At 48.8% G+C, this 20,837-nt stretch overlaps 1 protein-coding gene across 2 annotated transcripts in view; it reads left to right on the top strand.

Annotated features, from left to right (window-relative positions):
- USP49 (ubiquitin specific peptidase 49) overlaps nt 1–20,837 on the top strand; it is a 109,711-nt gene that overhangs the window by 14,815 nt on the left and 74,059 nt on the right. The gene's annotated exons all lie outside the window — the stretch shown is intronic.

Raw genomic sequence — 20,837 nt, 5'->3', positions numbered from 1 at the left:
CTTTTCTGATTAATCGCAGATTTGGGCCAGTTTTGGGTGGTCTTTACTTTGTTTACTTCAGGTTCACTAACCCCACGGGTCATCCTGTCACCTATCTGCTTTCGGGCCCCTGGTACCGTTTCCTCTGTGCCTCAGAGACTATATCACGCTGAAACGCCACGGACTGCGCTGGCAACTCTGAGCATATATCTGTACTACGCTGCACCCGAACCTGTACTCCCGACACTGCTGTCTTGCGAGCGCTCCATCTAATTTATCCTGACCCCAGCCCCATCCTTGACCGATGCCAGAGGGTTCCTCGTGCGCACGTCCCCAGTCGCCTCTGCGACCATACACTCTCGGCTCTTCTTATACCTGCGTCTTTTATATCTGCGTCTCCGAAAGGGACCCTGGATCTGAGCGGTCCCAACCTTACCAGGGAATACCTCCAGCTCAGGGTTCAATGGGGTCCCCGCGACCTCTACTGCCACAACCTCTAGAGGGAGCCTATCGGGATTACACTCTAATCCTAAATTGGCGACCCCTGTGGCATACATCTTAGGATCTTCGGGTTCTACGCCCGACACAACATCTTTAGTTTCTCCTGCCACTACCTCTAGGGGGAGCCTATCGGGATTACACTCTGTCCCTAGGTTGGTGACCCCTATGGCAGGTGTCTCAATATCTTTGGGTTCTGCACCCGGTATAACTTTTTCCGTGAGAGGGTTGACCCTGGTCTCCCACTGGGACCAAAACAGGGGCAAATCTCTTCCCAACACAATCCCATAGGGAAGGGTCTTCACTCCCACCACATGTCTAATGTCCCCACACGGTGTAGAAACATTGACCTCCGCGGTTGGGTACTCCCGGATTTCTCCGTGGATACCCATCACCTCCACTTCCTGTCCGTTGGTGTTGTCCCCAGCAACAAGGGACCTATGGACCAGAGTTACTTTACTCTCCGGGTCCAGGAGAGCCTCTGTTCGGCTCCCATTCACCAATACCTGGCACAATTCTGGTTCGCTGCTGGCTGTGCCCATAGTGGTGACAGAGACTGGTTGGGCACACATAGACTCCTGAACAGTGTTCACAGCGTCCATGGGCTTAGATGTCACCGAACAGTTACTAGCCCCATGTCCAGGCTCTGGTGCAACGTCCTGAGTGGATTTATACGGCTCAACCAATTCTATCAGCTGTTCCAGGGTGCCTAGGTCCCTTAGCCCAACCCAATGCTGCAGGGCGGCCGGCAGAGCCCTCACCATCTGATCAGCCACGATTCTCTCCATCATCTCATATGGAGAACAGAACTCAGGCTGTAGCCACTCCTCCAGCAATTGCAATAAGTCATTTGCTTGAGACCTGGCAGGCCAAGTCTCTACATAGGACCACTGGTACACCCAATGATCGCCCCTTACCTTTGGGGTCTCTTCAGGACTCTGCTGTTCACCCCTCACATTAGGGGTCTCCACTTTACATCGTTGAAGCTCTGCTATCTCCCTCTGCAGTGTCTCCTGCTGCTGCTGCAAAATCTCTTGCTGGGAATGTTGAAACTGCAGCGTCTCTTGTTGAAGCCTTTGCTGACTGAGCACAACCTGCTCCAAAAGTTCCTCCATTTTTCGAGCAGACTCGCACAACAATCTGCAGCACTCTCTGGGGGTATACTTTAGTTCTCTGCCCGCATTCTCCACCAAATGTGATGCAGCGGTAGGACCATACATAGTGAAACGGCAGTGACCCAAGCAAGTTCAAACAAAACGTTCTTTTATTGTGCTGCACAAAGTCTCCTCTTAACAGTTGTTATAGAGATGTGTCTGCTGCAAGAACTCTGTGTGGCATTGACCTGGTCTCTAATCTGAGCTGCTGTTAACCTGCGATTTCTGAGGCTGGTGACTTGGATAAACTTATCCTCAGAAGCAGAGGTGACTCTTGGTCTTCCTTTCCTGGGGCGGTCCTCATGTGAGCCAGTTTCTTTGTAGCGCATGATGGTTTTTGCTACTGCAATTGGGGACACTTTCAAAGTTTTCATTTCTTAAACTAATGATGGCCACTCGTTTTTCTTTACTTAGAGTAGCTGCTTTTTTCTTGCCATAATACAAATTCTAAAAGTCTATTCAGTAAGACTATCAGCTGTGAATCCACCAGACTTCTGCACAACAGAACTGATGGTCCCAACCCCATTTATAAGGCAAGAAATCCCATTTATTAAACCTGACAGGGCACACCTGTGAATTGAAAACCATTTCCATTGACTACCTCATGAAGCTCATCGAGAGAATGCCAAGAGTGTGCAAAGCAGTCATCTAAGCAAAAGGTGGCTACTTTGAAGTACCTAGAATATAAGACATAATTTCAGTTGTTTCACACTTTTTTTGTTAAGTATATAAATCCACATGTGTGAATTTACAATTTTCATAGTCATGAAAACACAGAAAAATCTTTAAATGAGAAGGTGTGTCCAAACTTTTGCTTGCTCTGTACTGTGTGTGTGTATATATGTATATATATATGTGTATATATATATATATATATATATATATATATAATGTGTGTGTGTATATATCTCACATAATCAGATAACCTCATACGTATTGGATCTATGTTCCCAAACTATGCTGTTCTACTTTAACTTTTACGCTTCTAGTTCTTTAAGAAGGACTGATCATCTGTTTATTGCCCCCTTTTACGTAAAGCGGCACTCCAGAGTTGTTGGGTTTTTGTTTCTTTTCTTCTTATTTCATCGCTGGAGTGGTGCATAAAATCCAAGTCCCCTGTCTGATACTCACTTTATCATGTTTTCATCTGTGTTCACTGCTGCTCCAGTCTGTCTCCTGCAGTTCGTGACCTCTCGGCTGCCCCAGTGTTTCATGGAGCGTGCTGGAGGGCACTATTCAATGTAAGTCTGAGAGACTCGTTCTGGCTCTCATAGACTTGCAGTGATAGTTTGTGACGTAGCTTCGGACTCACGGGCAGTAAGATACTGCTCTCGAAAGATGGCGTCACGGGACAGGGGCGGCGCTGATTAGCAGTGAAGATGCTGGAGGGTGTGTTCATGACCAGGGCAGAGTGCTTAAATTTAAAACACCACTCTAGTTGTGAAAAAAACAAAACAAAAAAAACCTCTGGAGTGGTGCTTCAAGAAAACAACGGTCAGCCACACACTGATAAGTTTAATAAATGAGTGATCTGAATTAAGTCCTTTACAGTGCTTATGTATAGTCTAGGATTGTGTTCACACTGAGTCTTTGGCACAGAAACTCTCAAGTTATTATGGATGATTTCCGCTCCCAAAACTTAGCAAAAAACTGAACATGTCCTTTGGGACTCAACACTCTAGCAAACTCTGGGCAGGGCCGTGGAGTCAGTAAGCCAAACCTCTGACCCCACAGCCCTTGCTCACTACTGAGCATGTGCATAAAGTGCAGCACAGATTCATCTCAACTAAAAGCCAAGATCCTTAGATCAGGAACCGAACAGACATTTATAGGACATTTCATAACTTTCCCAAATTATTATGGAAAAAATATTCAGCATATCCTGCACTGAAATTCTGTACCCAATTTATTATATATTTTCGGAGTCAGACCATTTTAGACCTACTTCAGCTCCCCCAAATTGGACACCGACTTCAACTTCACAGCCCTGCTTCTGGCTTGTGGCATCTCGCAACCCTAAATCATATGCTCAGAGATATTTTTTAAGGCATTCCCAAAACAAAAAGTTTTTGAAACTGCTTGATGTAGATCTCTATTTCTGGGATTTTTTTTTTTTGCTCTGAAACAATTGAACAAGTTTTGGAAGATGGTGTTTTTGTTTTGTGTCCTCCTACCCTTCCACCCCTGTTCACTATAGCCATTTGATAGACCGTACTAGAGTTGAGCGACTTTTACTTTTTTAGGATCTAGTTGGGTTTCGCGAAACCCGACTTTGTCAAAAGTCGTGTCGGGTGAAATCGGCCGATTATTGCGAAAAGTCGGGGGCCGACTGAAACACGAAACCCAATGCAAGTCAATGGGGAATCAAAGTCGGCAGAGAGTGGAGGACAGGAAAACGCATACAGTGCCTATTTTAATGCCAAAAACATCAATTCTTATTAATGAAGCTTGTCAATATTAATTTACTTTATAATAATAGTTAGGCATTGAAAATTGGGTAGTCATTTGGCTAAAGTTGTGGGGTGGGGGTAGGGCTGATTCAAGTTTTTCGTGGGCCCAGGAAACGCGGACTACGTCATGGCGGTGGAGCAGGGAGAGGTAAGTATTTCAACTTTGCAAGTGCTGTGATCCTGAGCAAGCAGGGGGGGCCCACTCGTTCGCACTGGCACAGGGCCCCTCAAAGTACGGCGGTGTTTTTGACGGCGGGGGCGCCTCCCACCGGCGGAGACACTTTTGCGTACTATGAGGGGCCCTGTGCCAGTGACGTTGCCAACGAGTATGCCCCCCACCTGATGAAGGAACCTGCACTTTCATCTGCACCTTCCTTTTTGTCCCCGTGTAAGGTGGTATAGTAAGCGGGAAGGGGAACCTGACTCTCAGCAGGGTCAGATTCTGGCTGTGTAGAATGCAAGGGGAATGTAGTGGTCTGGGCCAATGTACCAGCAGACTCATCTAGCAGTGGCTGGGCAATGGGCAGGATGAGGAGGAAGCACAGATATAGGCCCAAATAATAAAGTGGGCTAAATGCAGTTCAAAATTGGTAACAGGACTAAACAGGCGGCATTGCTTTGTTCAGCGGAGGACAACTGTAAGGAGTGGCAGACACAGTTAGTAGGCCCAAAAAAGTACGTAGGCTACATGCAGTTCAAAATTGGTAACAGGAGTACACTGGCGGCATAGCTTTGTTCAGCGGAGGACAACTGTAAGGAGTGGCAGACACCGTTAGTAGGGCCAAGTAATAAAGTGGGCCAAATGCAGTTAAATATGTGATATAGGCTGCAAATTGAAGCTCAGCTTTGTTCAGTGGAGGAGAAAAGCAAGGAGCGGCAGACACCGTTAGTAGGCCCAACCAAACAAGTAGGCCAAATGCAGTTTAAAATTGGTTACAGGGGTACACAGGCGGCATAGCGTTGTTCGGCGGAGGTCGATTGTAATGAGTGGCGCAGACAGACTTAGTAGGCCTAAAATAAAAAAGTAGGCTCAATGCAGTTCAAAACAGGTTACAGGAGTGAACTGGCGGCATAGCGTTGTTCAGCGGAGGACAATTGTAAGGAGTGGCAGACAGTTAGTAGGCCCAAAAAAGTAAGTAGGCTAAATGCAAATGCAAAATTGGTAACAGGACTAAACTGGCGGCATTGCTTTGTTCAGCGGAGGACAACTGTAAGGAGTGGCTGACACAGTTAGTAGGCCAAAATAATAAAGTGAGGTAAATGTCTGCCATAAAAATTTTCAAAAATACACAGGTGGCATAGCTACGTACAGGGGTGGGCTCCTCTGCTGAGTAGCGGACAGTGGTAGTTGGCGCAAAGTATTAAATGGTCTAAATGGAGGCCAGGGCCCTTGTAAATTTTAACTATCATCTATCATTTCAACAAATTTGTATTGGCAGTACCATTGAAGGATTTATCAGCACAGACTACACTGTGGTGGAGCAGGGAGAGGTAAGTATTGCAAGTGGTAGAGCACCATTCGACCAGGGGGGGGGAACACTCTCGTGGCACGCGATACTGGCACATGGCCCCTCATATTACGACGGTGTGTCTGACGTTGGTTGTGCACCACCACCGTCAGAGACACTTCATTGTACTATGAGGGACCCTGTGCCAGTGCCGTCACCCAAGAGTGGGCACACCCACCTGTCCAGGCAAACGGCACTTGCACGGGTGCTTGCGCTAGGTGGTGACCACGGCCCTGTGGGGGGAGTCAGCCCATTTAGGGAGGTATAAAAATGGCCTATGGTGGACATTCAGCAGCTGCAAATGGAGGAATTGGAGCAGTCAGTAAGAGGAGGCCAAAAGCAAGACATTTTTCAGGCAACCTACATGTCAGCAGGGGAAGGTGGGGCAAAATAATTTGAAATCCATGATTGGTTCATTTTAATGAAGGTTAGATCATCAACATTTCGTGTAGCCAGACGAGTCCTTTTTTTGGTCAGTATTCAACCAGCAGCACTAAAGACTCTTTCTGATAGCACACTGGCAGCTGGGCAAGCGAGCTCCTGTAATGCATATTCTGCGAATTCAGGCCAGGTGTCTGTTTTAGATGCCCAGTAATTAAAGGGGAATGACCTGTAAGGGAGAACATCGATAAGGGAGGAAAAATAGTTCGAAACCATACTGGACAAATGTTGTCTCCTGTCACTTTGAATTGATGCAGCAGTACCTGTCGTGTCTGCGGTCATTGCGAAATCACTCGACAACCTGGTCATAAAACCCCTCTGTCCAACGCCACTTCTGATTTGTGCACCTCTAACACCTCTGCCATGTTGCCCCCTGCAGCTAGTGTGAGAACCATCACCGCCGCTGTGTGCTGGGAATGCCTGAACCAAACGGTCTACAAGAGTTGCTTGTTTGGTAGCCAATATTTGCTCAAGGTTCTCATGTGGCATGATATTTTGCAATTTCCCTTTATAGCGTGGATCCAGGAGGCAGGCCAACCAGTAATCAGCATCGGTCATCATTTTTATAATGCGGGGGTCTTTTTTTAGGATACGCAGGGCATAATCAGCAATGTGGGCCAATGTTCCAGATGTCAATTCACTGCTTGTGCTTGGTTGAGGAGCACTTTCTTGCAAATTAACATCACTTGTCTCCCGCAAAAACCCTGTACCTGACCTTGCAATGCCACCAGTTTCTATTGCCCCCTGAGAAGCATCCTCCTCCCATAAATATTCATCCCCATCATCCTCATCCGCCTCGTCTTCGTCCGCCACCTCGTCAGGAGAGTTCCCTGAGCAGACAATGGCTGACTGTCATCAAGGCTTCCCTCATCCTCGGCTGCAGACGCCTGCTCCTTAATGTGCGTCAAACTTTGCATCAGCAGACGCATTAGTGGGATGCTCATGCTTATGATGGCGTCGTCTGCACTTACCAGCCGGGTGCATTCCTCAAAACACTGAAAGACTTGACAGAGGTCTTGTAGCTTCGACCACTGCACACCTGACAACTCCATGTCTGCCATCCAACTGCCTGCCCGTGTATGTGTATCCTCCCACAAATACATTACAGCACGCCTCTGTTCGCACAGCCTCTGAAGCATGTGCAGTGTGGAGTTCCACCTTGTTGCAACGTCGATTATTAGGCGGTGCTGGGGAAGCTTCAGCGATCGCTGATGGTTCAGCATATGGCTGGAGTGTACGGGCGACCGGCGGATGTGCGAGCAAAGTCTTCGCACCTTCAGGAGCAGGGCTGGTAACCCCGGATAACTTTTCAGGAAGCACTGCACCACCAGGTTCAAGGTGTGAGCCAGGCAAGGTATGTGTTTCAATTCTGAAAGGGCTATGGCAGCCATAAAATTCCTTCCGTTATCACTGACTACCTTGCCTGCCTCAAGATGTACACTGCCCAGCCATGACTGAGTTTCTTGCTGCAAGTACTCTGCCAGTACTTCCGCGGTGTGTCTGTTGTCGCCCAAACACTTCATTTCCAACACAGCCTGCTGACGCTTACCACTAGCTGTTCCATAATGGGACACCTCTTGTGCAACACTGGCAGCTGCGGATGGAGTGGTAGGGCGACTGCGCTCTGTGGACGAGCTTTCGCTTCTGGAGGAGGAGGAGGAGGGGTGTCGAACGCCTACTGCCAACTGTTTGCTAGACCGTGGGCTAGGCAGAACTGTCCCACTATGGCTGTCCCCTGTGGACCCTGCATCCACCACATTAACCCAGTGCACCGTGATGGACGCGTAACGTCCCTGGCCATGCCTACTGGTCCATGCAGCTGTTGTGAGGTGCACCTTTCTACTGACTGAGTGCATGGACAATGCGGTCTTTGACATGCTGGTGGAGGGCTGGGATGGCTTTTCTCGCAAAGAAGTGGCGACTGGGTAGTTCATAGCGTGGTACTGCTTAGGCCATCAGGGCTTTAAAAGCTTCGCTTTCAACCAACCGGTAGGGCATCATCTCTAACGAGATTAGTCTAGCAATGTGGGCGTTCAAACCCTGTGTATGCGGATGAGAGGATGAGTACTTCCTTTTCCTAACGAGAGTCTCTTGTAGGGTGAGCTGGACTGGAGAGCTGCATATGGTGGAACTAGCAGGGGTGGTGGTGGACATGGCAGATTGAGAGAGGGTTGGTGATGGTATTCTTGATGTTGAAGGAAAAAAGGAAGTTGAGTTCCAGCTCCGTAAAAAATGCCAAAAGTTTATTTCAGTCCAACATTAAAATATGACACATGACTATTCTCCCTCCGGTATATATATCCCTGTGTGAGGAGCAAACGGCAACGCGTTTCGATCCGAAGATCTTTATCAAAGCCATGGCTTTGATAAAGATCTTCGGATCGAAACGCGTTGCCGTTTGCTCCTCACACAGGGATATATATACCGGAGGGAGAATAGTCATGTGTCATATTTTAATGTGGACTGAAATAAACTTTTGGCATTTTTTACGGAGCTGGAACTCAACTTCCTTTTTTCCTTGGATTACACTCGATTTCCTGCGGCGGAGTTCCGTGCACCTGCGTTCATCAACGGTGAGCTGGCATACAAACCTTTTCATTCTTGATGTTGGCCTACATACAGTGTTTCCTACCAAGAACCTGGGGATTCCCTGACTGCCTTGGCCTTGCGACGATACCTCCACATTTGCTGCAGGTGGTGTCCTAAACGGTGGGCTTACAGTGAGGGAAGCAATGTAGCGTTGCTGACTACCTTCATTCTGAGCGGGTGCACCAACGTTACGGGACGTTTGGTAGTTAGTCCAGGCTTGCAAGTGCATGCTGGTTAAATGTCTACGCGTGCACGTTGTATTTAAATTTAGGGGATTCTTCCCTCTGCTAAAGGTCTTTGAGCATTTCTTACAGATAACTTTGCACTGATCATTCGGATCTTGGTTAAATAATTGCCACACTGCACTCTTCCTACTATCAAATACCTTTTCAGGCTGTGCTACTTTCACCGGATGGCCACGCTGTCCTAAAACTGTTTTTGTTTTAGACACACGTTTTTGGCCTGATACGGGCCTGCCAGATGAAAGCTGTTGCGATGTTGATGCCTGCTGCGGATCATCCTCCTCCGCTTCAGAGCTACTGCCAGCGGCACCCTGTTCCCCCAATGGCTGCCAATCTGGGTCAACAACTGGGTCATCTATCACCTCCTCTTCTATATCCTGTGCACCTTCCTCTGTGTCACCGTGTAAGGTGCTATAGCGTTCGGGACGGGGCACCATAGTCTCATCAGGGTCACATTCTGGCTCAGTACACTGCGAAGGCAATGTAGTGATCTGAGTCAATGGAACAGCATAATAATCTAGCTGTGGCTGTGCATCTGTGCACTCCATGTCCGATTCATCTTGTAATGGGCTGTTAACTATTTCCCTTTCTAACCCTGGCACGGTATGTGTAAAGAGCTCCATGGAGTAAACTGTAGTGTCGCCTGCCACATCCTTCACTTATGCTTTGGGTGAAGGACACAAGGAAGCGACTTGTTCCTGACCGGAAGCATCCACTGACGACTTGCTGCTTTTATATTTCAAACTTACTGAAGAGGAGGCGAAAGAGCTAGAGGCTGAGTCAGCAATGAAAGCCAAAGCTTGTTCCTGCTGCTCCGGCTTTAAAAGCTGTTTTCCTACTCCCAGATAAGGGAGCCTTCGAGGCCTTGTGTAGCCAGATGATGACGCTGTCTGATCAACTCGAGCCTTAGGTGCTATTTTGATTTTCCCACTACCACCAGATGCTCCACCACCACCACCACCACAATCATTACCAGCTGGCAATGACCGCCCACGGCCTCTTCCACCAGACTTCCTCATTTTTGGGAAAATGTAACCAAACTAACAACCGTTATATGGTATTGTAAAACAAGGCAGAAGGTGTATATAAACTTGTTGGCAATTTAAATCTCCCTTTTTTGTGTGGGAGACTGCTGCAAAAACCTGGCCCACTGTATTACACTACACAATGTAAGTGGCAGAAAGTGGCTGGCAGATATACGACAAACAGAACTGACGCAGATCCATTTAGTGGCAATTTAAATCTCCCTTTTTTGTGTGGGAGACTGCTGCAAAAACCAGGCCCACTGTATTACACTACACAATGTAAGTGGCAGAACGTGGCTGGAAGATATATATAAAAAAAAGGGACTGTACTACAATAACAATCTCCCTATAATGATCTCAGGACAAGTATGGCAGCCAGCAATAGAAAGGACTGCTGCACACAAAAGTGTGGACAAATAAACAATAGAACTGTGCAGAAAGGAGCAACAGGATTTTTGCTTTTAAAAAAGCAGTTGGTTTGCACAGCAGCGTAAAAACAGCAATGCAGCTATCAGGGAGCCTTATAAGCTACAGAGCTGATGCACAGAAATCTAGCCTTCACTGTCCCTGCAAAGAAAAGGTGGTGTTGGACAGTGGAAATCGCTACAGCACAAGCGGTTTGGGGGTTAATCTTCCCTCCCTAACGATATCCCTGCTTCTGACGAAGCTGCAGCAACCTCTCCCTATGCTCAGATCGGCAGAAGTAAGATGGCGGTCGGCGTGCGCGCCCCTTTATAGCCCCTGTGACGCCGCAGAAAGCAAGCCAATCACTGTCATGCCCTTCTCTAAGATGGCGGGGACTGAGACCTATGTCATCACGCTGCCCACACTCTGCGTCCACCTTCATTGGCTGAGAAATGGCGCTGAAAGCGTCATACGAAACGTGACTGTAACGGGGTCTACCAAGCTGGGGTACCTCTTTCCGTACCACCCCGTGTTTAAGGAGGTCCACTTTGCTTTGGCTGGAGTCTGAATGAAGGACGTTGGCTGGAATTCCTTGATTACATGAGAGCATATAAAAGCTGACTGCTTCTCCACGTATTTCCAGTCTCACAACACTTTATTCACAGGACACAAAATATACTACACAGATACAGAGGGCAGGCCAATAGAAAAGCAGCAGGCCAGACATACATTACAATAGCCGCAGGGGGCCGGAGCCTGCCGATATTTACTGTGGGAATTACAAAGGTGGGGGGAGGACAGAAGGGGGATATCTTGTCCCCTCTGCCCAGGGGCGCAGCCTGTGGGCTGATGCATCTCACATTGAACCTATTATTCATACATATAACTGCACCACATATTCTGGGTGCTGAGTGGTTACGTAACACGGCTCCCCTTTTCAGCGACGCGATCGGCATACACAGTCTGATCCTTAACGGATCGGTTTGGGGATGACCGAAGTTTATGGGGTTGGTACAAGTTCCGTTTGTCGACTTAGTCCATCGGCGTTATCGTTTTGTTTGCCGTGTCTGTAGTGGATGGTGAAGTCCAGAGGTTGTAGGGCTAAACTCCTCCGCAGTAATCTGGCGTTGTCTCCGGAGACCCGATTAAGCCAGACTAGGGGATTATGGTACGTTAGGAGGAAAAACTGTCGTCCATACAAATATGGTTGCAACGTTTTGAGTGCCCATACTACCGCCAGGCACTCCTTCTCGATGGCCGCATAGCTTACTTCACGGGGCAGTAGTTTCCGACTCAGGTAAGCTACCGGGTGTTCTTGGCCGTCCGGCCCGACTTGGCTCAGTACTGCCCCCAATCCAAACATAGAAGCGTCTGTGTGAACAAGGAAACGTTTAGTTGGATCGGGTGCGGCCAATACAGGGGTAATGGTGAGGGCATCCTTTAGCTGACGGAAGGCTTCCTCACACTCTGGGGTCCAGGTTACCTGGCGGGGTTGGTTCCTACGGGTCAGATCAGTGAGGGGCTTGGCTACGCTGCTGTTATTGGAAACGAATTTCCTGTAATAACCTGCTGTTCCTAGAAACGCCATGACCTGGGTTTTAGTGCGTGGGGTGGGCCATTTGGCTATGGCCTCAATCTTGGCTGGTTCTGGTCGCTGTTTCCCACTTCCCACCCAATGCCCTAAATACTGAACCTCTGCTTTGCCCACGTGACACTTGTTTGGGTTCAGGGTGATTCCGGCCTTGTGGATCCTGTCCAATACTGTCTCTATGTGATTTAGATGCTCTTCCCATGTCGCGCTGTAGATGGCGATGCCGTCCAGGTAGGCACAAGCATAGTCCTGGAGACCATCCAGAAGCCGGTCAGCCAGCCTCTGGAAGGTCGCTGGGGCATTCTTCATCCCGAATGGCATAACTCGAAACTGGAATAACCTGAATGGGGTGACAAATGCCGACTTGGGAATAGCGTCAGGACTAAGGGGAATCTGCCAGTAGCTTTGCATAGATCGATGGTGGTCAAATACTTTGCCCCTGCCAGCCGGTCTAACAACTCATCCACACACGGCATGGGATACGCATCCAACACTGTTTTCTCATTGAGCTTACGATAGTCTGCACAAAACCGTGTAGTCCCATCCTTCTTGGGCACTAGCACTACGGGGGATGCCCAGGGACTATCTGACTCTTCAATGACCCCTAAACGCAACATCTCTTGTATCTCTTGTCGCATCCCTTCTCGTACAGACTCAGGAACGCGGAAGGGGGGTTGTCGCAGGGGGGTCTGATCCTGGGTCTTAACCTTGTGTTGTGCCAGGCGAGTGTACCCTGGTCTCCCCAAAAACATCCTCTGTCGCTGCCTCCACAACTCCTCCGCCTGCTGTCTCTCCCGGGGGCCTAGGTCTTCACCCAAGTGTACCTGGTCCTATGTTTCAGACTGAGTCCTTTCCCCTAAGACATCAGGGAAGAGAAGTCCGGCTAAATCCTCTGCCTCAGGTGCACAGATGGCCACTACCTCTTCAGGGCGCTCCCGGTAGGGCTTCAGCATATTCACGTGGAACATGCGGATAACCCTGGGGTCGTCACAATCGGCGACATTATAGGTGGTGTCGGCTATTTTCCCCACTACCTGGTAGGGCCCCTGCCATGCAGCTTTGAACTTGTTCTGCCTAGTGGGCTCTAACACCAGGACCTTCTGCCCTATTTCCAAGGTGCGCTCTCTGGCCCTCCGATTGTAGCATACGAGCTGGCGCCGCTGGGCCACCTGCATGTTCCCACGTACAACCTGGGTCAGCTCCTGTAGGCAGTCCCGGAATTCCAGCACATAGGGTACAATAGGTACCCCTTCTATGATGCCCTCCCCTTCCCAGTGTTCTAGCACTAAGTCTAGGGGTCCCCTTACCCGTCTCCCGTATACCAGTTCGAACGGGGAGAACCCCGTGGATTCTTGGGGCACCTCCCGATAGGCAAACTGGGTGAGGCAAGAATTTCTCCCAGTCCATGTAGGTCCTGGTAAAAGTCCCAATGAGTTGTTTTAACGTCCCGTTAAAGCGTTCACACAACCCATTGGTTTGCGGGTGGTACGGGGCGCTTCTAATGGACTTTACGCCGCACAGCTTCCACAGTTGGTTGGTCACCTCTGCTGTAAACTGGGTACCCTGGTCCGAGATAATCTCTCGGGGAAATCCAACCCGTGAGAAAACCTGGAGCAGGGCAGCCGCCACCGTCTCTGCCAGTATGTTAGGTAACACAACCGCCTCTGGATACCGTGTGGCATAATATACCACTGTCAATATATAGCCAAACCCAGTCCGTCAGGGAAAAGGTAACGGCCCTATCAGATCGACCGCTACTCGGCTAAATGGTTCCTCAACAATGGGGAGGGGGCGTAATTTGGCCTTGCATCGATCTCCCCTCTTGCCAATGCGCTGGCAACTGTCACCGGTCTGGCAGTACTGACGAACATCATAGGTTACCCCCGGCCAAAAGAAGTTTTGTGTCGGACGATGCCTGGTGCGACTGACGCCGAAGTGCCCGGCCAAGGGTATGTCCTGAGAGATTCGCACTAACTCCTGCTTATACTTCTTGGGAACTACCAGTTGTCGTTTTATAGTGGGGCTTATCCCTGTGTGGTGCTGCTCTGTGATCGGGTAGAGGAGTCCCTGCTTCCATGTAAATTGTTCCCCTTCCAGTATCCCTCCAATGAAGGATCCTCAAGTAACTCCCTCTTAAATTCATCTGGGGTGGCCCAAGAAATGTGTCTGGCTATGGGAATACGTGTAGGGCTGGGATGTCTTACCTGGGCCTCCTCTGAGTGTGATTCCGCCTCCGCAGCTCGAGCTTGTCTCCGGGTGGTCACAGGATATGTCTCAGCCAGAGGGGCATCCGAGAAGGCGGACAACATGGGCCCCAAGTGATTTCCCAGCAAGACGTCTGCAGGCAAATCCTTTATCAAGCCGACCTCAACAAGGCCATCCCCGACTCCCCAGTTCAGGTGAATCCTGGCAGTGGGCAGACGATGTATGGCTCCCCCTGCTACACGGACTGCCACTGTCCGGTCCGTCTTCTTTTGGTCCCAGACGAGATGAGGCTTCACAAGGGTTAAAGTTTCTCCGGAATCTTAGTCCCTGCATGCGTTTCCCATTAACCCACATGACCTGTCGATGCTGTTGTCGATTATCTGCCCGGGCTGCCTGCACGGGGTCTACTTCATGCAGCACTTCCTCCATTTCTTCCACCCCTTGGTTAGTTGTAGCCCCCAATGCCGGGTCAGCTTCGCCTTGGTAGCAGTGTACAGCGGCCCGGCTGAAGGTAGCTGTTCCCGTCTTTGGCCACTAGGTATGCTGAGTCCGGTTGGGACATTGTCTTTGCAGGTGGCCCAGCTGACGGCAGGTGTGGCATCGCGCCCCAGGGGAACTGTGGTAGGCCGGGTTTCTAGCTGGTCCCCCTACAATCTTCGGTGGTTTGGGGCCCTCCAGGTCCATGCGCGGACCCCTAGTGACCATCTTTAATCCGGACAACTGAGGCCTTCTGGCATCATGATGTTCATCGGCCAGACGAGCGGCTTCCTCAAGAGTCATTGGCCGCCTGTCCCGAAGCCATTCCTTGGTCTCTGGGGTTAGTCCATTAAAGAATCGTTCTAACAAGAAGAGCTGGAGGACGTCCTCCTTAGTGGTTGCTTGGCTCCCTTGTACCCACTGTAGCAGTGACCGCCTTAATTTACAGGCCCATTCAGCATGGGTATCGGTTACTCGTTTTATAAGTCCGCGGAACTTTTGGCGGTATGCCTCTGGTGTCAGCGCATACCGGGCCAAGATCACTTCTTTGATCCGCTCATTGTCCATACAGTCCTCATCAGGTACCGTGCGATAGGCGTCCGCTGCCCGGCCTGTCAGTTTGCTGGCCAGAATCTGAACCCGTTCCTTCGGCTTCACTTGATGTTACTGCCGCTCAAAGTCCTGCAGAAAGCCATCAATGTCTTCCTCTGCCTCCCCCAACTGTCGGAAGGCATTATACTGGATCTTTTTGTGGCTTACTGTTGAAGGTACCTGGTCGGAGGTCAGAGCTCCCCCTGCTCGCTGACTCTCCTCTCTCCTCTCTCCGCTCTGCCATCTCCATCTTGGCCAGCTCCACTTTGGTCCGCTCTGCCATCTCCATCTTGGTTAGCTCTATCCTGGTCCGCTCGGCCATCTTTTCCTTCAGATCAGTACGCACATCAGCCATCACCTCTCGTATGATCTCTACTGCAGGGTTTGGGCCATAGAACGCCAGTCTGTTCTTTACCTCCCTCTGGAATTCAGTCTCCTCCACGTTCACATTGGGGGGCGCTGCACTGTCGTGTTCCATGATGGCTGCTATCAAATCCGCTTTTGTTTTGTTGCTGGCGATTAACCCTCGGGCTTCCACCAGATCTTTTAATGTAGTCCTCTGTAACTTCTGGTAGTTGTTTTTCATTCATTCCTTTCCTCCTATAGAAGGGGTATCACATCCCGCTGTCTGCCACCAGTGTAACGGGGTCTACCAAGCTGGGGTACCTCTTTCAGTACCACTCCGTGTTTCAGGAGGTCCACTTTGCTTTGGCCGGAGTCTGAATGAAGGAGGGTGGCTGGAATTCCTTGATTACTTGAGAGCATATAAAAGCTGACTGCTTCTCCACGTATTTCCAGTCTCACAACACTTTATTCACAGGACACAAAATATATTACACAGATACAGAGGGCAGGCCAATAGAAAAGCAGCAGGCCAGACATACATTACAATAGCTGCAGGGGGCCGGAGCCTGCCGATATTTACTGTGGGAATTACAAAGGTGGAGGGAGGACAGAAGGGGGATATCTTGTCCCCTCTGCCCAGGGGCGCAGCCTGTGGGCTGATGCATCTCACATGGAACCTATTATTCATACATATAACTGCACAACATATTCTGGGTGCTGAGTGGTTCCGTAACACGTAACAGCGACTTTGGCGCGAAGATCGCCGACCGCATGGCCGATGCCACACTGGGATCGGGTCGGGTTTCATAAAACCCGACTTTGCCGAAAGTCGGCGAATTTTCAATTTGTCCGATCCGTTTCGCTCAACCCTAGACCGTACCTAGTTTTGAAGCAGATCCTGAAAGAAACCTCTCAATAGAAATTACGTGTACTTTTTTCCACAAGGCATTTTTCAAGAGCTTTCAGAAAAAAAACCCTGCGTGAACAGTCAAGTGGATTTTCCATAGAAATGAATAGGAGTACTCTTCCAAGAATGTTTATAGCTGTTCTGAGGAGGCTTTTGCAAAGGATCTTCACTCCACCCCACCAAAAAAAAACCGCTGTCTGAACGTAGCCTTGCTAAAATACAAGATTACTAGCTTTTAGCTAAACCAGCACTGTCTGCATTGTTTCCACTGCAGTTACTGGTCACTGACCTCATTACAGCAGCTACCGATCGATAACGACCGTGTAAACAATTCAGACAGCGCTGTTGACGTTAAATGCTCGAGATCTCATGTTTATAGTAAGGATTCAGTGGTTGGCACTGTTGCTCTGCAGCACGGGGGTCCTGGGTTCAAATCCCACCAAGGACAACATCTGCAAGGAGTTTGTGTGGGTTTCCCCCGGGTACTCCGTTTCCTCACACACTCCAAAGACATACTGATGGGGAATTTGGATTGTGAATGTATAAGGGCAGTCACACACATCAGTCATTTAGGCAAGTGATGTCCCCAAACCACTAACTGTACAACCATACTGCAACTTCAGATTACCGTACTTTTTTTTTTTTGCACATATCAGGGCTGCTCATTGTAGTGGTCAGTCACCACTTGTGTCACGGAGTTTCCTCTTTAGTGGCAAGCATAAGATGGTTATGTAATGGTAAATGAATGCTTTCTTAAAACAAAATCCTGAGTTCACTCAAAATAATAGTACATTCATTGCTTCTCAGAGTCTCCAACTGTGATTGTATAGAGAGCAAATATCAGCAGGTATGGCTTCCATTATGAACCTTTGGCTATCTTCCCATTAGCTTTTCAAGTTTCATTTTTCTATTCCATATTCGAAATATAAAATCAGAATTCACACCAGGGACTGATCCATTGCAGGATTTATATCTGCCGTCAGACAGCCCTTAACGGAGGACGTGGCTGCCTCACTTGTCATGCCCTCGCAAACTTAATCTTTCTAAAGCTGAGCTTTTTTTGTTCCTTCTGCTCCTAAACCTGATTCAATGTATTGAAAAATCCCGTCACCTAATTAAATTAAGTCTCTTTTTTTTTTCCCTCTGTGGTGTGCTTACAGAAGATTGCTGGGTGGACACAGATTATGCCATCCAAGCTTTATCCAGTCCCAGGACAATGTGTGAAAAGTTAAATATATATTTTTATAATCTTGGGCAAAAGAAGCTGAAAATTTTGGTCGAAACATCAGTCTGAACAGCTTCCATCAGGTTTTGTGTATACCAAATGTGTGCAAATTGGAAGAGTGTAGGCCTTTTTATGACTTTTTTTTATTTAAAAAGAGGCACAATCCTCTCTGCCCATTATGTATAGACTTAACCAAAGTTGGCCGAACTTATTGGTGTTGGCAGACTCTACACAGTCTAATGCGTATGGAGGTGGCCTCCCAACGATCAACAGTCGATCCAAGGAGAAAAGACGCAGCCAGAGGAGAGGCTTTTTCAAGGAGAACACTCGGTCTTAGCATAGCTATCTTGTTGGAGTCAGGAGAGAGAAGTGTTTGGCTATCTGCGTTTTGGGGCATAAAGAAGTTGCTATGACATTTGCAAAATCATTACATTATTACATGAAAGATTATATACAAAATTGGATGTTGACTGTGCTGTGTAAACTGGTTCTTAATATAATGTTTTACAGACCACCATCAGACTGACAAATAACATGGACAACGATCACATCGCAGTGCTCGGACTGGTCAGCAGCTCTAATGACCCAAGCGTCATAGCATGTATTTCCATGCAGCGGTCAGTCTGGTCAGGAGAGCTGCCGAGCATTACATGGCCGTCAGACTGCACCCTTCTGCTTATTTCTGTATTCGAAGTCTGGTCTGGATGAGCTATAGAAGCTTTAACACAGAATCTCCGCATGAATTGGGAACCAGTTCTAGATGAGGCTGGTTTTAACACATTCATTTGACATGGACCATTCTCGCATCGGAAGACCCAGCCTGACCTGAGCTAACTGTATCTTGGGCACATATGAAGTAGTTATCTCTGGCTGGGAGTACCAGTGCTCAGGCCAGGTCTTTCTATTTGTGAACGGTCTGTGTTTCATAAATGTGTGAAAATGTGTGAAACCAGCTCTTAAGAAGTCTATTTGCAAAAGACTTTATGTATTGCCTCTTTATTAAAGACCCATCACTTGCTTTAAAAGTAATAATTATTATATTTACATTTGTTGCTTTTGGAGCGCAGCATGTGAAACTTCACCCTGGAGTTCAACATGGCATTTTTTTCAGACTGCTCTGGGGCCTGCAGTTTCACCCCTCCTAGACACACTACAACTTGGTAGCGTCTGGGTTGGAGGGGTGAAAGTGCACACCCCCAGAGAAAACTATGCAGAAAAACACCCATCTTTATTACTAGCAGAAATTTCACATACTGCACTGCAGATGAAACAAATGTGAATATCTCTGCAGTGGATTGACCGTGCAAGACAGAAAAAAAAAATGCAGAATTTTGAGCAAATGACAGGTCCTCTTTAAAAGCCAGGATGCCAGTTTTTCCAGGGCTGTATATTTTCCTGGGTAATCTCTTGGATATCAATTTTGCTGATAATCTGACATCTGTTGGGTTCCATTTATACAAATTAAAAACGAGCATTGTTTCTTTTTTTCTGTTTTAAACTAAGGCATACAAGTGTGGTAATTCTTTACTTGAAACAGTTGGCTCCCCCATATCAGCTAGTGCAGTGATGGCGAACCTATGACACGCGTGTCAGTGCTGACACGCGTAGTCATTTTCAGTGACACGCCGGCCGCGGCCCCATAGAAATTGCTTCTTTCCCAGGGTCTGAAGGAGAGGAAACTCTCCTTCAGGCCCTGGGAACCATATTAATATGTAAAATAAAGAATTAAAATAAAAAATATTGCTATACTCACCTGTCCGACGCAGCCTGGACGTCCGCGAGGGAACCGGCAGCGTTGTTTGCTTAAAAATCGCGGTTTTCCTTCCTTCCTTGAAGTCCCGGCTTGTGATTGGTTGCGTGCCGCCCATGTGACCGAGATGCGACCAATCACAGCAAGCCGTGACGTAATTTTAGGTCCTTCAGGATTTTAAAATTACGTTCCGGCGTTGTGATTGGTTGCGTCGCCTATGTGACCGCACGCAACCAATCACAACGCCGGAACGTAATTTTAAAATCCTGAAGGACCTAAAATTACGTCACGGCTTGCTGTGATTGGTCGCGTCTCGGTCACATGGGCGGCACGCAACCAATCACAAGCCGGGACTTCAAGTAAGGAAGGAAAACCGCGATTTTTAAGCAAACAACGCTGCCGGTTCCCTCGCGGACGTCCAGGCTGCGTCGGACAGGTGAGTATAGCAATATTTTTTATTTTAATTCTTTATTTTACACACATTAATGTTGTTTCGATACCGATACCACAAAAGTATCGGATCTCGGTATCGGAATTCCGATACAGCAAATATCGGCCGATACCCGATACTTGCGGTATCGGAATACTAAACAATGGCATCCGATCCGATTTTTTTATCGGATCGGATGCCATGCAGGAGGGTCTGTGGGTCCAAACAACAGAGCTCCGGTGCAGAGCGTCTAGGCCTGGGACTTCCGGTAGGCCAGGCGCAGCTCCCGGAAGTCCCAGGCCTCTGCGTCGGATCTGTGTTGTTTGGGCGACATTGCGCTGCTCCCTGCTGCGCCAACCAGAAGTCCCAGGCTGCACCGACCAGAAGTCCCAGGCTGCACTTCTGAGGCCTGAGGAGATAGCTGTCTGGAGGCCCTGTGATAGCTGTCTGGACTCAGGCCCTGTGATTGCTGTCTGGACTCAGGCCCTGTGATAGCTGTCTGGACTCAGGCCCTGTGATAGCTGTCTGGACTCAGGCCCTGTGATTGCTGTCTGGACTCAGGCCCTGTGATTGCTGTCTGGACTCAGGCCCTGTGATAGCTGTCTGGACTCAGGCCCTGTGATAGCTGTCTGGACTCAGGCCCTGTGATAGCTGTCTGGACTCAGGCCCTGTGATAGCTGTCTGGACTCAGGCCCTGTGATAGCTGTCTGGACTCAGGCCCTGTGATAGCTGTCTGGACTCAGGCCCTGTGATTGCTGTCTGGACTCAGGCCCTGTGATTGCTGTCTGGACTCAGGCCCTGTGATTGCTGTCTGGACTCAGGCCCTGTGATTGCTGTCTGGACTCAGGCCCTGTGATTGCTGTCTGGACTCAGGCCCTGTGATTGCTGTCTGGACTCAGGCCCTGTGATTGCTGTCTGGACTCAGGCCCTGTGATTGCTGTCTGGACTCAGGCCCTGTGATTGCTGTCTGGACTCAGGCCCTGTGATTGCTGTCTGGACTCAGGCCCTGTGACTACTACAGCAAC

The sequence above is a fragment of the Ranitomeya variabilis genome, chromosome 3, assembly GCF_051348905.1.
Source record: "Ranitomeya variabilis isolate aRanVar5 chromosome 3, aRanVar5.hap1, whole genome shotgun sequence".
Classification (NCBI taxonomy): domain Eukaryota; kingdom Metazoa; phylum Chordata; class Amphibia; order Anura; family Dendrobatidae; genus Ranitomeya; species Ranitomeya variabilis.
The sequence above is the reverse complement of the archived record's forward strand: the minus strand, read 5'-3'. Positions and strand labels throughout refer to the sequence as shown.